This window comes from Ursus maritimus, unplaced genomic scaffold, assembly GCF_017311325.1.
Source record: "Ursus maritimus isolate PB19 unplaced genomic scaffold, ASM1731132v1 scaffold_31, whole genome shotgun sequence".
In the NCBI taxonomy this organism is placed as follows: domain Eukaryota; kingdom Metazoa; phylum Chordata; class Mammalia; order Carnivora; family Ursidae; genus Ursus; species Ursus maritimus.
This window is the reverse complement of record NW_024425675.1, coordinates 7,674,857-7,690,518: the sequence shown is the minus strand read 5'-3', so window position 1 is coordinate 7,690,518 and position 15,662 is coordinate 7,674,857.

Here is a 15,662-nt window from a genome sequence, read left to right as displayed (position 1 = left end):
GCCCTTCCTTCACCAAATTAATGACCGACTAGGCAAGACAGCCAAGAATGCTTACCGCTCTGGGCATTTGTTAATTGGTTGTTCGTTGGACTATATATGAGGGAAAATTATTGCTACTATAAACCAGAGAGTGTAAAGGAAAAGGAGTGATATAAATATGGAGCTGGGATAGGCAGGGGAAGGTAGTGGTGTAAGAGTTCTGTGTTTCTGCTAGCCGGTTCCCTGAGGATGACTGCGGATACTGAAAATAAAACGCAGCAGACCAGATCGTAACGGAGAGCTTCGTTGTGGTAAATCTCAGAAAAGAAGAGTCATTGTTTGGGTCAGTTCGTAAAGCTCTCATGATCAGCTTCTTCTGGTTTTTAAAGACAAGGTGGGCTCAGAGAGCAAACAATAAATAGTGAAATCTATTTCACTTCGAAAATTGCTACAAGAGTGCTTTGACCCTCTGGGCCGGGACAGTTGATCAGGAAGAAATGAAAATTCCACGACTGGCATTTTTGACCCTTGCAGAATGCGAGGTGTATGTTCATTCCACTTCCCGAGGCCTGACCTTTCCTGGGAAACTCCCCCCACCCCGCCCCACATCCTGGGGGAAAAACCTCAGGCTTCAGAACAGAACCCCCTAGTTCGCTCTCTCTTTGTCCACTTCTGACCCCGTGCACGGTGCTCTCCTAATTCTCCTTCTAAATGCCAATCAGAGAGTTTTAACTCTTGTTTTAAGCTAGGGAATGAATCCAGGGCTTTGGCTCATGTTGCAAAGGTTTCCAGCAGTATCAGGTAATTCACGATTTGCGGGGCTCCATTCAGACCTGAAAGGCTGCACGATTCATTACCAATTACCAATTCCCTGGGCCATCCGGTTCCCTGGCAGAAAGGCTTCCGACGAATTTGCGTTGCAAATTGAAAACATGCTGTCAACAGCCACAAGTCCAAAAGATGTTTACCTTAATTTTTCCAAGGCGGGTTTTTACATGTGGATGTTTTTGTTTAAGGAGCAACCCTCTAGATGCCCTCCTGTTTTTGGGTGGGTGGTATCGTTACGAAAGGGTCGTCATAATCTCGTGATGGAGAGAAAGATCGAGTGGCTATGCGAAGACCCACTGGGAGGCTTGTCCGTGCTGTTTGTGTCTTTCCAGTGGAGCCTGCAACAACACTTTGCATTGGGTCTGGGGTGGCAGATGTCAAGGCTGACACAGAGCCGTTCGATTCTCTTAAGGGTAGAGAGACCTAGGAAATCACCCTGTTGAAGGGCTGCTTTTTGAGGTCCAGATTGGTTCCCCAAGGACAATTGGTTAGCTAACATCACGGTGGAGTCTAGAAGTTAGGGTTTCCCATGCTTTCCCATAGTTTATGGCCACCGGCCGCATAGTCATTAATGATTGATGTGTATAAAATAAAGTATTAGGCAGTAAGAAGTTTATAAGTTTCCAGCAAAACTGAGAACACGGGGGCATAGGCCTCAAAAAAAAAAAAAAAGTTTGACCTTTGAACCTTATTTGCGTTTTGATCACCAGGGACATCTCTCCACTTTCAAAAAGGACTATTGGAAATAGCCCAGCAGTTCGCTAGAGCGAAGATGTGTGTTCGTCCTGGGTTATGGTAATGCCCTGATGCCCCCGCTTTGTGGGAAGTCCATGTGGGGCCAAGCAGAGGCTGGACGATAGAAGTGGGGGTAACAGAGGCAGTCTGAGCCAAACCCTGGGGCTCTTGGGGAGCCTCTAGTCTTCCTTGAAAAGCTTGCTTTAACTTCCGAGTCTCCCCCTCACCCATAATTTAGAGTTGAGCATTCTTACCTTAGCTTGCATGTCATCAAATGACAAGTTCTCCTCAGAATCAGACAAGCCCGTTGAGCAAACGTGAAAAGGAAACTTCGGGCATTGTGAACTTTGCACGAAGAAACTCGAACATTTCTATGGCTGCTGAGGGAAAGGGAAGCTGGCTTTGGCCAAAGCAGGAAGTAGGAGTCCCATTCACAGTAGGCTGATTTCACAGAGGGCCTTCCAGACAGAGTCCAGGAACCCGAGGAGCTCTGCTAAGCGGGTCTCTCAGCCCAGTCCATATGCGATGCAACTCCACACTCAAGAGAGTATCCCGTGAAGCCTGAGAGAAATAAGCGCCACACAGAACATTCCCAAGACGCAGGAAATGAAAGTTCAGAAGTGCAGACATGACTAGAGACAGACCCCCAGAGATTACGTAATTGAGAGAGTTGGAGATGGGACTTCATGGGAAAAATGGGGGGGGGAGGCTTTTGTTGCAGCAGAATGGAAACTTCTGGTCCCTCTCTCTGGCCTACTGTCAGCATCCCCAAAGAGCTCCATGTGATGATGCCCTTACAGAAAAAGCGGACATAGGTATGGCTGTTTCACGTTCACGTTGTGACTCTTGGCAAGTCATTTTAAAGTTTTGGTACCTTGCTTTTTTTCCCCCCCCTGTTAATGGAAACCGGTTAAATCCTCCTCATCACCAAGCAAGTGTCTTTCAAAAGGATTTCCCACAGCAGGTAATTGGGAGGCAGTAAGAGAAGATGTTGGGGTTTGGAGTCAAACTGATTTGGGGCCATCTTGTAGAAGCGATCTGTTGCTTACTTTGAGCATTTCATTTTTTGGATTTAAAAAACTTCAGGGTTTTTGCTTAAAAAAAAATCAAGATAGGAGAGCAAAATATTGACCTGAAAAACCAGAAAAGATCTCATTTAGGCTTGACTTAGAATCACAATTTTCTTTTTTTTTTTTTTTTTTTAAAGATTTTATTTATTTATTCGACAGAGGTACAGACAGCCAGCGAGAGAGGGAACACAAGCAGGGGGAGTGAGAGAGGAAGAAGCAGGCTCATAGCGGAGGAGCCTGATGTGGGGCTCGATCCCAGATCGCCGGGATCACGCCCTGAGCCGAAGGCAGACGCTTAACCGCTGTGCCACCCAGGCGCCCCAAGAATCACAATTTTCTACTCTTCTTGTAGGAAAGTGACCCAGAACATTTTTACTGGAGGTGACAAAATTTCCCAAGTAAGAAATGCACTGACTGCTGGATGATGTTTATTCCCTACCAAGTTTGCACATCATAAAATCTGACCTCGGCCACTTGGTGAAGTGTGGCTCTTGGGAAAGAGGAATTCACCAGTTCCATCCTTTAGAGGATATTTGTTATCTAGAGCAAACACTAACAGAAAGTGTGTCACCTCAGAGAGCTGATCTAGGTTTGGCTGCTATTTCACTCAGCAGCTCTAACCTATCAGTATTAGGTAGCTCGGGACTAACTCTGATTGGGAAGTTTGGAAAATTTTTTTTCTTTCTGGAAACAGATGGGTTTGAAAGTCAGGGCTTAGGCATCGGTTGGAGTTAAGCTCAAGGTTTCTAGAATTCTGTTTCCTGGCTTTCACCAACAAGACGTGCCTTGCTTGAGTCAGGGCCATGGGCCTTGGGCATGTCGTTGCTGGGGTGCTAGTTGGCAAACCCATGTCAAAAGATGTTAGAAGGAGTGAGTGTCGCATCCTGGGATGAAGTCATGTAGGGTGATGACCTTCTCAGAAGGGTCAGTAGGAATGAAAAAGTGGAAAAAAGTCATGTCAAGAATGCCTTGAGCCGGGGAGTGGTAGTGGAGTCAATGAACACCAAAGGAAAGCATAGATGGTAAGGGTGCAAGCCGACTTCTGCTTTGTCCTGGCCTCACGGCTCTTATGGGTGAACTTTGGCATCAATCAAGCAGTTAAGTGACATTCAGTAATTCTCGGAAGCTACTCAGTGGTGAACCTGTCAAGTCCCACCCACAGCAGTTTAATTTCCTACCAACCTTACTTACAAGTGTTAATTATTATAAAATTTATGGAAATGAGATCTAAGACACCCTTCGGGGTCTACAGCTGCCTTATTTCTGTTTTCGAGAATAATTACATGAGTGGTCACCATCTAAAATGGACTTTGGGAGGTTCTGTATCAGAGCCCAGGGTAGAGCTTCCCGCCAAGGCAAAGCTTGGAGACTTGTGATATAAGTAGTTCTTCATCTTAACTGAGCTCAGAGACAGTGGCTCACGGGGATATCACTAAACATTTATAACCAGCCTCTTCCAAAAAGCATTCCAAGTGGTAGTAATGTGACATTAAAGGGGCCACATTGAGGACTGTCCCAGTTCTGGGGGACATAGGGATTGGTGACCTATGGACGATAAAACAGGGCACTGAAAACAAACAAGACTCCAGGCTCCTTCCTCATATTCCTGGCTGTGTCCTGTCATAGATCGGCTGGCCAGTTTTGTTTTGGGGACAAAGGACAGCACTGTTTAGTCCTCCTGTCCATGCCAAACTCCAAAGGGGATAATTACATTCTGCCTCCTGAAATTCCCTTTGCAATTTCATCTGGGTGAAGAGCTCTCAATTGCCTGGGGGGTGTTGCTGCACCCTGGGAAGGAGCCGCCATGTTTTCTCCCCAGCTAGGTATTTCAGTCATGGCCAGCGTCAAAACCGCACAGTTTGATTTTGGCCCCAGTACATAAATCAGACTGGGATCTTTTGCCGTAAAATGCATTGAGCAGGGCAGCAAATGTCAGCTCACGGGATCCGTTGTGTGTCTGTCCCCTGGGCAAAACTGGTTTCATTGTGCCCGAAGAGTATAGCCAATTGACTAATCTTGTTTTTAAGAAAAGAAATTATTTTAGAGCATTTTTTTTTGGACTGGTAAATACAGTATGAGATAATGGTTTTGTGTTCAGGTGAAAAATACAGTTCAGTTATAATGTTTTGAGCCCACTAAAATCATTAAAACCACTTGGAGTTCTCTGTGTAAGACCCCAAATAATTCAGTTTGGTTTTCTGGCGAGTAATTATTCTTTCTCTAAACAGCACTGATAGTAATGTCATTGTAAAGGGAATAAAAAGATTATTAGGAAAAGATTAAATGTGCTTGTTTAAATTCCTAGAACAGACCTTCATAATATAAGGAAAATTAGCCAAGTTTATTAGAATGAAATCCAGGTGAAACGTTCTATTATTTCTCTGAATCTTTGGAGAAAAGATACTTAAGATGATAATTTCGATTCCCCAGGGGAACTTAAGAAAACCTGGACAAGATGTTGGTTTTAATAATGGTATTTCAAGCTGTTCCTAACCTTAACTGTAGTTTGGGGTGAAACTATAGTCATGGAGTGGCGTATTTAAAACCCACCAAGAGGTTTCAGCCTGAGAGCAGAACCAACGAAAGGGGATCATTAACCACAGAAGTGACTGAAGTGGTTTAATAATTATGTCATTTGAAGGGAAAAAAGGATCTGCCTAAAGTAAAAGGGGAAAAGAAGACTGATAAATAGAACTTATTTCTACCCTAGGTAGTCAGCTAGTGAGACTACCAGTGGGAAAGGTCTATTAACTAATTGATCTGCTGGACTCGATAGGGAACTCCAGCTGGAGATCAAAGAACATTCTCTGCTACAAAGGCCAGCGGCAACCTTGGACCAGATGTTTTCCTTCCAGCTCTGTCATGCTCGATAACTGTGGAGTGTGGCTGAATCTGGCCATCGGCCTGGTCCACCCGACCACTGATAGGGAAAGCAAGGGCTATGTGTGTGCACACACAGGCACACGTGTGAACGCACACACAGGCACACGTGTGAACGCATATGCTTGAAAAGGAGACAGAAGCAGCTGCAAAGTCAAAAAGGTTCAGAATTTAAGATTAGTTTGGGAGCTAAGAAATTATTATTTTTTATTTATTTGCAAAGTGAAGGGGACCAAAGAAGGTATCGACTGCCAGCTTTTAGAAAGATTCCTATATCTTAATTTTTCTACAATTGCTATTTATAGTAACTTACACACATGCATCGTAATACATGTCTGTTACAGTAAAACCAAGTATGTTTCGAATAATGGATGAAATTACAAAAATTCCACTATTAGTGTTAGCTTGTGTTTAGAGTAAAAGTGAGAGTTAACAATGGAAGCGTGGCTTTTCTTTTGGTCATTACCCTAGAACTGTCTGTTTACATGTGTTGCCCACTTTTATCCTTTCGAGCTCTGTGTATTCTGGTTCTGGTTTTTTCACATCTGGATAAGGTCTTATTTATGATCAGGCAGGATATTTGGTTTTTTTGAAATGTATGTATGCATAATTCTTTTCTATGCACTTTTCGAAGATTCCTACAGTATTAGACATTTTGAAAAATGAGATGTCTAAAATACCTTGATGTGGTTAGCCTGGTATGGTCTATGGCCTTTCTTAAAATACTACCTTGCGTCCCTAGTTGATCAAAAATATCACCAAAAAGTCATTAGTTCATCTGATTGGGAGATGTATGGGGGTTCAGGAATGTTCAGATTGAAAATTCATTGATTGCAGGCAAATTTCCCATAAAAGAAAAATTCCCCTAAAATGTTTGAATGCTCTTTCTTTCTTCTTCCTTCCTTCCTTCCTTCTTTCTTTCTTTCTTTCTTTCTTTCTTTCTTTCTTTCTTTCTTTTCTTTTTTTCTTTTCTTTTCTTTCTTCTTTCTTCTTTCAGATTTATTTATTTATTTTAGAGAGAGAGACAGACTGCACACAACCAGGGGTAGGGGCCGAGGGACAGGGAGAGAATCCTTAAGCAGACTCCCTGCTGAGTGTGGAGCCCACATGGGGCTTGATCCCAGGACCCTGAGATCATGACCTGAGTCAAAATCAAGAGTCAGCCGCTTAACCGACTGAGCCACTCAGGCGCCCCTGAAAGTTTGCACCTTCATGGCACCTAAAATTCTAAAGCGCTTCTTCATTTTTTTTAAGCCAAAGGCTTTTGTTTCTATTAAAATTTAGCTTCTAAACTTTTCCATTCTTTTCATGTGTATGTGTGTATGTATATAAAAGAAGTATTTACTAAATAATATATTTATCAGATAATTTCCTGAAAAAGCAATTTGATGGGGGGAAGGAGGGAAGGGTAAAGATGGATCCCCAAAGACAAATTCTACGTACTTTAAACTTTGCTGAGTGTCTGGTTCAAGATGGCAGACTGAGCATATATATACCTGTTCTCAAGGTCCCATTGAAATGATTAACTGTCCATAGTCTGTCCATGTAAAAATCTATCTAATGAAACCACAACAATACTGAACATCAATAAAGGAACCATGAAGTGTGAATAAATGCTAGTAGATAGAAAGCAGATGGATTTATATGAAAAACAAACAAAAATAAAAGCAGAGAAGGGGATTCCAGAGATAAGGGACCGCTGGAAATCCTCCAAGCTTGGAGTTATCAAACACAAAGGACAAGAGTGGATGGCGGATGGGGGGCGGGGAAGATACTCACTAATTTAAAGTTTTGAATTCAGATCTTTGAGACAACTTTCTTCAAGTAGAGCTCCTCTTCTCCTCTGCTTCTTTTCTCTCCACTCTTCAATCTCAGAACAAACATGGGAAAATTGTGACATCTGAATAAAACCAAATAATTACTAAAGACTGAAGAGTAGGACCATGTATGTGCTAGCCCTAAGGAAAAGAGCTGGATTAACCCCAGGCTTCCTTAGCAAATGCTGGGGGCAAGGCAGCTTTGCTCAGACCTCTATGCCAAAGTTCTTCAAGCCCTATGCAACCTTAGGGGTCTCCAGATTGCCGGCTCTGTACAGTAGGGAATCCTGCCTATTAGTACTTCTGCTTACCCGGGAGCACACAGAACTCTGTCACTTCACCAAGAGTCCTGAGAAACGTATGCTCCCATGCTGGTCAGCTTTGTCCTTCGGTCACAGACAGAACGCTAGATATTGGATAATACCACTTGCATGAAAGAGAAAGATTAATATGAATAACAGAACAACCAATCCTGAAGAAAACAGATTTAACTCAGAGAACTAAAAAGAACTTAAAAATAATTTTCTGCATTCTTGGAATAATTCAGGATGATATTATATCCTTAAAGTAAAAATGAGTTGTGGGGCACCTGGGTGGCTCAGTCGGTGAAGTGTCTGACTCTTGGTTTCAGCTCAGGTCATGATCTCAGGGTCCTGGGATCGAGTGCCATGTTGGGCTCCCCACTCAGTGGGGAGTCTGCTTGTCTCCCTCTCCTTCTGCCCCTCCTCCTGCTTGTGCTCTCTCTCTCTTTCAAAGAAATAATTATTTTAAAAAAGGAAGAATAAGTTATGACACAAAAGCAATCAGAAGATGAGAAGAGCTCTGGGAAATAAAAATATGATTGCTAAAATAAGAAATGAATAGCAGGATTGAAGAGTATGTTGGACTGCCCTAATGAAATATCTTGGAAGAAAAATAAAGGAAACCTGTATATGAAACAAACATCCAAGAATCTGAATGAGAGAAAAGTTAGCAAGTATGAAGAGAAGAGTAGGGATTCAATATCCATCTCTAGGAGAGAATAGCGAATGGAGAAAATTAAAAGGATAAATTAAAAAATAGGAGAGGAACAATACACGAGAAACAAATAAACAAATCAAAAAACGGGCAGAAGATATGAACAGACACTTTTCCAATGAAGACATACAAATGGCTAACAGACACATGAAAAAATGTTCAAAATCATTAGCCATCAAGGAAATTCAAATCAAAACCACACTGAGATACCACCTTACGCCAGTTAGAATGGCAAAAATAGACAAGGCAAGAGACAACAATTGTTGGAGAGGATGTGGAGAAAGGGGATCCCTCCTACATTGTTGGTGGGAATGCAAGTTGGTACAGCCACTCTGGAAAACAGTATGGAGGTCCCTTAAAAAGTTAAAAATTGAGCTACCCTATGATCCAGCCATTGCACTACTGGGTGTTTACCCCAAAGATACAGACGTAGTGAAGAGAAGGGCCATATGCACCCCAATGTTCACAGCAGCAATGTCCACAATAGCTAAATCGTGGAAGGAGCCTAGATGCCCTTCAACAGATGACTGGATTAAGAAGTTGTGGTCCATATATACAATGGAATATTCCTCAGCTATCAGAAAGAACGAGCTCTCAACATTTGCTACAACATGGACGGCACTGGAGGAGATAATGCTAAGTGAAATAAGTCGGGGGTGGGGGAATGGGATAGACTGGTGATAGGTAGTAAGGAGGGCACGTATTGCATGGTGCACTGGGTGTTATACGCAACTAATGAATCATCGAGCCTTACATCGGAAACCGGGGATGTACCGTATGGTGACTAACATAATATAATAAAAAATCATTAAAATTAAAAAAAAATAGGAGAGGAAAATTTCCTTATATAAAGGAAGACATAAACCCTTAATTGGGAAAGTCTGACCAAATACTAAAACAGGTAAATCATATCAAAACAAAACAAACCAACCCAAAAACCTAGTGATGCTTGAGGTATCCAAGGGTAAAGAAAAGACTCAAAAAAGTTTCCAGAGAGAAAAAACGCAATCTTACTATAGATGCTTAATAATCAGACCGATATCAGCAACATAGGACAATAGAGCAGAGTCCTTCAAGTCCTCATCAGCAGGNAAACAATGGAGTGGGCTTCGACATTTTGAGATAGGATTTTAAATAAAGGGCGGCAGATTTTTTTCTGTAAGGGACTGGAGAGTAAATATTTTGTCTTTTGTGGGCCATGTGGTCCCCTGCAGCTATCCAGCTCTGCACGTGTAGCATGAAAGGAACAACGCTGTGTTCTAACCAAACTATTTACCAAAACAGGCAGTGGGCTGGATTTGACCAGGGGGCCATAGCTTGCCAACACTTGCTTTTGAATATAGACTTCTATACCCAGCTAACCCATCCACCAAGGGTGAGGGCAAAATAAAGATATTTGCAGGCAAGAAAAAACTCAGAAAGTTTCATAACCATGTGAGAAAAAATATTGAAGAAGTTTTGTTGACGCGAAAGTGAAAAGGAATAAATGAGGATAGCACGACGTGGAAGCAACAGTGGCAGCTGAGTGTGACCTACAAGTTTGGAACATTCTCCTTAAAGTGGCAATGGTTTATGACTAGAATTGTTTATCTTCCCTTCTCATGGGACTCAATCATATTAATTAGTCCTGCCTAGAATCATATCTATAAAATCTTAATGGAAGTACTGGATTATGAGATCAAATTTTAGAATCAGTCAGTGGGCAAAGTACCGATAACATTGTTATAATCACTAAACTTTAACAACATAAAGGTAGTAAAATTAACGAAATTGGACGATTAAAGTGGGAGGTGAATTGGGGATTAGTGCGGGTGCACAAAATGTCTTAGCTTTGGTAAAAAGAGAGAAGAATCAAGGAATACATGTACATGTCTACTGCCTAGGGTTGTAACGGCCGTCGTCAGGAGGGCTGAGTAACAATGCTATGACCTCTGGTGAATGAAGGGAGGGTGGGCACAGGGAAGATGGCAAGATTGAACTTTTCTTTCTTTATACTTTGAATTTTTTTAATCACATACAAATATTACCTTAATTTACAACACAGTACTTACGAATAATTCTATGGAAAATCCATTTAGGGCTAGGAACTTTATTAACTTATAGCTTAAAGGCTATTAAAAAATGTTTTAATCTGTCGATAATAATAAAGTCAATTTGTGAAAAATATTTTTATAATTTTTCATTGGGCAAGTTCATTGAAAAGAAAAATGACTAAGTTTTATAAACATTTTTTTCTGTACTACTCTAACCTTTGTTAATTAAATCTTTTCCCTCCAAAAAAATAAATAAATAAACAAATAAACAAATAAAATCAAATCTTTTCTCTCCTTTCTTCCAGGGTCTCCTTTTTTGGTGTTTGTATGATTAAAAACATTTTTTTTTCAGGGGCACCTGGGTGGCTCAATTGGTTGGGCGACTGCCTTCAGCTCAGGTCATGATCCCAGAGTCCTAGGATCGAGTCCCGCATCGGGCTTCCAGCTCAGTGGGAAGTCTGCTTCTCCCTCTGACCCTCTCCCCTCTCATGCTCTCTCTCACTCTCTCTCTCAAATAAATAAATACAATCTTTAAAACAACAACACATTTTTTTCTTTTTTATTGAAGTATGGTTGATACACTATTAATTAAAACTTTTACCCTGAGAATATTACCTATCTTTAATAAGGTAAAGTTTTGCCCTAGCTACTCTCAGAACTTCTTCTTCTTTTTTTTTTTTTTATAAGATTTTATTTATTTTTTGTGAGAGGGCGAGAGAAACATGCATGAGCAGGGGGGAGGAGCGGAGGGAGATGCAAGCTCTTCGCTGAGCAGGGAGCCCAACTCGGGACTCAATCCCAGGACCCTGAGATCATGACCTGAGCGGAAGGCAGAGGCCCAACCAACTGAGCCACCCAGGTGCCCAGAACACTTCTTATATAAGAATGACAGAGGTGGGTGGACTACAGTCCTCAGGTTTGTAAACAAAGTTAAGTTTGTAAATAAAATTTTGTAAATAAGGCTTTATTGGAACAGTCACATATATTTGTTTTCATATCTTCTAAGGCTGCTTCTGTGTATCCTGCCATTCCAAAATATTTACTATCTGACCCTTTAGGAAAAAATGACGCCTTTGGAGCGTCAGAATCATCTTGGAGACCTTGTTAAAGCCCAGATTGTTGGGCCCCAGCCCCCAGAGCTGGAGTGAGAGTGGCGAATTTGCATTTCTAACAAGTTCCACAGGCTGTGGATTTGAATTTTGGCTTTAGCCATATTGCAGGTCTGAGTTTAGCCAAGTTACTAAATATTTATGTATCTGGGTTTGTTCATCTGTGACGTAAGGCTTCTGATGGTTCTTATCTTCTTGGATTATTGTGAGAATTCAATAAGAAAAGGCATGTAAAGCACGTAGCATGGTATCTAGCATATAGTGATGAGTCAATGAAATGTTTACTGTAATTGCGATAAAAGCACACCTTGATGAGGAGCTGATCGGGCACAAGACACTGTCATAGACTGGATAGGATGTCAGCTGTGGAGAAAATGGAATTTGAATAATTTTTCCAAGTCTCTAGATCTCATTCTTTGCATAAAAATTTCCCTAAATGTTGGAGCAGCAGAAAAAAATAAATGACTGGCTTTAAATCATGTTTCTTGGAATGTAGTACAAATTGAAAAGATCACAAAGGGAAAGTTATAGAAGTGCTTTCATATTTATTGCTCTCTTGCTTGGAGTAATTTCAAGTTTAAAAAGAAGTTCATAATTTTCCACATGTGAAGGTATGTGGTAATCAGTGGTAATCAGGGAAGGGTAAGCAGGGACACACATATGAAAGGAGTGGAAAATAAACATTTTTGTCCTCAAGGATCTAATAAGCTAATTTCAGGTAAGATAAATCCTCATGAACCAGTTACATGGAATGGCAGGCAGAGTCTAGCTAGGAGCCAGGATGAGAGACACAGGTAATAGGTACTTTCAGGTTATAGACAACAAGTTGAAAGAGTCAGGGGCTACATGAAGATCCGGTGGGATTTGGGGTGGGGGGAGTCTCCCCAATTAGTAGGAGAAATGGCTTCAGCAAGGTATGAAGATGAGGCAATGAACACAGAATGGTTTAAATTTAACTAGGGGGGGGCGCCTGGGTGGCACAGCGGTTAAGCATCTGCCTTCGGCTCAGGGCGTGATCCCAGTGTTATGGGATCAAGCCCCACATCAGGCTCCTCCACTATGAGCCTGCTTCTTCCTCTCCCACTCCCCCTGCTTGTGTTCCCTCTCTTGCTGGCTGTCTCTATCTCTGTCAAATAAATAAATAAAATCTTAAAAAAAAAAAAATTTAACTAGGGGGGTGAAAAAAATTAGTTACCATTGAAAACGATGCAGGCAAGTAACTCTGAGAAAACCAAATTCCATTTTTCAAGCATGCTTGCACGTTATGACATCTGTGTTTTGGAGGTTGCCTTGAAAATACTAAAGTAATCTAGAGCTCAGTAATTGTGACCGATAGAGGGTGTGGCTCAAAAACAACAAAAAAGAAAAACTCGCTAACTTTGAAAACTCCGTCAACAGATTCAGTCTACTCTATGGAGTCATCAGAGGGGATGAACTGGAACAGGACAAGAATTTCCCTCATCTTTTCCTCTCAAGGCATGAAGGCTGAGACGGATCGCCTTTGCAGCCAGAGAGCAGTGTGCAGGGAAACTTGGCTTGGATCTTGGATCTCGAAGAGGGCAATTATTCATCGATCGGGCTGCAGTTACGGATGACTTTTCCTGAGTGTCGACAAGGGGATGGATGAGGAGAGCGTTCTGAGGGAGCCATTTACCTCTTTGTGACTGCGTCAAGGGCTTATAACTGTGGGCAGTGAAGAAAACTGTTCTCAGTAACTCGGGGTGGGGGAGTGACTGCCTGTCTGAAAGCTGGGTCCTGGGGTGGAGCCCAGGCTTGTTCAAGCTTAGTTCACCAAGAAAGCAGCAAGGGTTTTCTTTCTGATACAGAGCATGGCAAGCCGCACCTCATTCGTGCCTGTAACAGAATCACAATTACGTCAGGTGATAACACTGGAGTGACTAATGGCTGTGACCTCATTAAAAGAGAAAGGGGGGTGCCTGGGTGGCTCGGTTGGTTGGGTATGGGACTCTTCATTTTGGCTCAGGTCATGATCTCGGGTTCTTGAGATCGAGTCCCTGTTGGGCTCTGCGCTGGGGGTAGAGACTTCTTGGGATTCTCTCTCCCTCTCCCTTTGGTCCTTCCCCCCACCCCTGGCTCATGCTCTTGCTTTTCACTCAAATAAATAAATTAATTTAATTAAATAAAAGAGAAAGGATACTACTTNNTGCTGATTAGAGGAATAGTAGCCCTGGCTGAGTCACAGCGAAGACAGGCACGGTTGGGTTTGTCCTTCATTTATCTCTGGTTTTTAAATTGCCAGGAGAGGAGATTTATGGAAAACCTCTGTGACTTCTCTCGGGGAGATCATCTGGTCCGCCCTCCCTTCCTAGAACCCATCCAGGCTAATCGCCTTAGCAGTCAGACAGGATTACTGGAGACCTTGTTTCTTGGAGCCGTCTTTCTTTATAAAAGCAAATATTGTACAGTTTTGGTGCATTTTGTTCTCCCTGTGTTGTAAATTAACTTTAATTTTAAACACGTTTGTAGGTGGAAGACGGGGATGATTTAGAATAGCAACCACAGAAGTACTTCGGTGTCGACTCCTCAATCGTATGTCACTTTCACGGGCAGCAACTGCTGGTAAATCCCGCCCATTTCTAGCTCGGTAGGCAAGGTCGCTCCTTGATCCTGACTTCTCTGCCACAGGAACAAAGCTATTGCCTGTCCTTGTCAACTTTTGTTGCTCTTAATTATTCTTACTGACCTCTCCACCAATAAAATCGATAATGAGGGATAGCTGTAGATTCCTGTATTTATCAACGACTGTCCCCTGCTTTGGGACCTCATTTAAATTATCCATGACTTAAGCTTCTCAAAGACAGAATAGTCTGTCTTAGTCCCATACCATATCTAGTATACCAATGGGCATACTAGAAGAAATTAGTCCATGCCTTTCTCTGTTAAAAAAAAAAAAAAGTGGGGGCGCCTGGGTGGCACAGCGGTTAAGCGACTGCCTTCGGCTCAGGGCGTGATCCCGGCGTTATGGGATCGAGCCCCACATCAGGCTCCTCCGCTATGAGCCTGCTTCTTCCTCTCCCACTCCCCCTGCTTGTGTTCCCTCTCTCGCTGGCTGTCTCTATCTCTGTCAAATAAATAAATAAAATCTTTTAAAAAAAAAAAAGTGTGTGTGTGTGTGTACATATATATGCACATACATATATATTTTGGTGTATATATTTGCATACACAAAATTGTAGTTTTATATTTACATATAAATGAATATATTTTGTATAAAATTATGCATTTGTTTACATATATAAAATATAAATTTATATTTATATATAAATAAAATTATGTGTATGCATTTGCATATATATATATATATATATATAAATATAATTTGTCACTAAATAGTATATGTCCTTCCACAGGTCACTTAACCTCCCTCCCTAGGCTGATTTTCCTGATCAGGAAGCAGAGGTGAATTAGCTGAGTTCCTTTCTTTCTTTCTTTCTTTCTTTCTTTCTTTCTTTCTTTCTTTCTTTCTCTCTCTCTCTCTTTCTTTCTTTCTTTCTTTCTTTCTTTCTTCCTAATTAGCTGAGTTTTCTTAGACACCTCCATATGTGTCATATTTTCCTTGTGTATCTCGAGTTTTTAATTAATTAATTAATTATTTAAAAGATTTTATTGATTTACCTGAGACAGAGAACATAAGAGGGGAAAGGGGCAGAGGGAGAAGCAGGCTCCCCACAGAGCAGGGAGCCCGACGAGGGACTCCATCCCAGGACGCTGGGACCATGACCGGAGCTGAAGACAGACGCCCAACCGACTGAGCCACCCAGGCACCCCATGAAAAATTGTTTAAACACAACTTCGAATTTATATTTCTTTTGCAGTGCATTCTAATATCTAAGTCAGCAAGAGTCAAGATTTGAAAAATGCTGATCCTTTTCCATTTTGAATTTTCCAAGATTATCTTCTTCCTTCAGTGAAGCCCTCTGGGATACCGTTCAAAGAGGGAGCTCAGCGAGGTGGAACACAAGCTCCTGGTGAGCTCTTTGGCCGGGAGGGTTGACTGAGGGATTTTGACTGGCCCTTAGCGGCTTCAATCAGGAAATGAGAGGCTGTCCTCTTGGGAGAGGACACTCCAGGAACTTTCGACAAGGAGGTGGAGGCCTCTGGCTGCGGGCATCACTACACTGGCTTGCTCCATGCTTCCCTAGTTCAGGGAGGCGGCTTTGTGAGGTGACTGTG